This window comes from Elephantulus edwardii, unplaced genomic scaffold (assembly GCF_000299155.1).
Source record: "Elephantulus edwardii isolate Elephantulus edwardi_28Jun2011 unplaced genomic scaffold, EleEdw1.0 scaffold00154, whole genome shotgun sequence".
NCBI classification, from domain to species: Eukaryota; Metazoa; Chordata; class Mammalia; order Macroscelidea; family Macroscelididae; genus Elephantulus; species Elephantulus edwardii.
In genome coordinates this window covers 4,962,180-4,964,755 of record NW_006399904.1, presented here as the reverse complement: position 1 = coordinate 4,964,755, position 2,576 = coordinate 4,962,180, and positions in this window count along the sequence as shown.

The window sequence follows — 2,576 nt, the reverse complement described above, 5'->3', positions numbered from 1 at the left end:
TAACAACAACAACAACAACAATACCATTAATATTTCAAACTACAAAGGAAGTATTAAAAAACACATTGTTGCTCTGTGCTGTAGAATCAAACCAATTCAAAGTCAATCCCCCTTTGAATTTTCTTTTATGTAAATCACACAAGAGATTTTCTCTCTTTCTGTAGAGGAGCTGGTCAATAAGAAATGCACACATCTTTAATTTGGTAGGACAACTTCCTGTCCAGGAAACCATCAGAAGTCCTAAAAAACAAAGAAATTTTAAAAGTTTAGACATATGAACTAAAAGAAATTAAAGGAATAACATTGGAGGTTCTGAAACATCACGACATTATAAACTGAAAAGCCAATAAAAACAATAAAAGAACATTAAATACAAATTATTTATAGACAGATACCAATAACAATTGATTTACAACCAATAATAGATTGCTGTATCTAATTGAAGAAAAGATGCAATGAAAGAAAATGAAAAGATAATAGAAATATACCTAATAAGAAATTATAAAATCATATGTGAAAAATGTTTTACAAACATTCTGGGCCTAAAAAGCATATGCATATACATGGAATAAGAAGTTATATCCTTAAATAAGCATTTTCAATATTTTGTTGTCAGTTCTCTTCTATTTATGAGGCAAAAGCAATACTAACAAAAATATCAACAGTTTTACTTTCTGGAGCTGGCAGGTTAAAAAAAATCATGTTTTTAAAAAGAGAGTCTTCTGTGAGAAGAATCTAACAAAGACAAGCAATGCCCTCAAATTGGTCCAAACTCATAGCAAAATTATGTGCAGGCAAACCAAACACAACCCAATCATGTGCTATTCTCACAATCACTTCTGTGAGTCAATATATTGTTGCAGTCACTGATTAAAGGCCTCTCCATGAGTGTCTCCCACTTTTTCACTGACCTTCTATTTTATCAAAAATGATGTGTTTTTCTTCAGACTATCCCCTCCTGGTAACACATCCAAATTATATGAAATCACTATACTCACCTCTAGGGAACATTCTGGCTGCAATTGTTCAAAGATAGATTTATTTAGTGGTGGGGTTTTTTTTTTTTTTTTTTTTTGTTTGTTTGTTTTTGGTGGTTTTTGTTTTTCTTTTTGTTTCACAACACTATAATTAAAAGGTAAAAATTCTTTGATCTTCATTGGCTTGTTTGAGAATCACTTTAGTCCCTAAAGTGACCTTCTTCTTCTTTAACATTTTGAAAAGATATGTGGCAGCCGATTTATCCAAAGCAATATGCTATTTGATTCCTTGATTGATATGTCCACAAGCGTTGACTGTAGAACCCTGTAAAAGGAAAATCTTGGCAATTTTAATCTTTCTTTTTTTCAGTTGTCATGCTTTGCCCAACTATTTGTCTCGTTAGTTTTTCTATATGTTGATTAGTAAATATTCCATACTGAAAACTATAATCTGTGAACCTCATCAATTAATATATGCTTAAATCTTCACTTGCAGCAAGCAAGGTATGTAATTCTGCATGTTACAGGTTGTTAATCAGCTTTCCTTCAACACTAATGTTGGGTTCTTTTTCATATATTATAACTTGTAATATTATTTGCTTATCATGTGGAGTTCTGGTGGCTTTGTGTTAAGGAATTGTGCTGTCAATCCAAAGGCATGTGATTTGAATCCACCATTTGTTTTGAGGGACAAAGTTAGGTAATCTCCTGCCATGCATACTGCGTCAGAAAATTCGCTGAAGGCTTAATTAAGTCAGTTCCTACTTGATTGTACATAGATATCTGATATTATATCAGTGTGAATAATTGTAGGGAAAGGTTATTATCTTGACACACAGCTTTGCTGATTTTAAACCATATTCTGTATCCTTTTTCTGATTAAGCACCTACTTCTTGGCTTTTGTGCAGATTCTCCATCAGCACAATTAATGACTCTGGAATTTCCAGTCTTTACAATTATATTTATAAGTTATTATGACCCATGTGGTTGAATGGTTTTTCAAAGTTAGTAAAACAAAAACATCTGTCTGATATTATATTCTTTCAGTCAAGATCCAACTGATATGAGCAATGATGACCCAACTTCAATATCCTCTTATTAATACAGGTTGAATTTCTGGAAGTTCTCTGTTGATGTACTGTTCACGCTATTTTTAAAAATATATTAATCCATCAGCTGTTTTGCAGAAGAAGGAAGAATAATCTCTTCTTAGTTTTGCTTTACCAATGCCTTCAGTACAGCTTGAAATTTTCCTTTAGTAACATTGTACCTGCAGTGTCTCTCTGCATACTCTCCATGGTCTTTTGATGCTTCTTGGGCCAGTCAATATCCTCTTAAAATTAAAGTCTTGAATTTTCTCTTCAGTTATTTCAACTTGAGAAATATCAAGTGCATTCTTCCCTTTATTTTCTAACTCTATTTCTTAGCATTGTTGTTGTTGTTGTTGTTGTTTGATGCTGTCAAGTCGTAGACGACTCATAGCGACCCTATGAACGAACGGCCTGAGCACTGTTCGTACATAGAGTTTCCGGAGGCAAGCCATTTCGGAAGTGGATGCCGCTCCTGCTTCCAGGCTTGATTTAGTCGGGAAGCTCCAG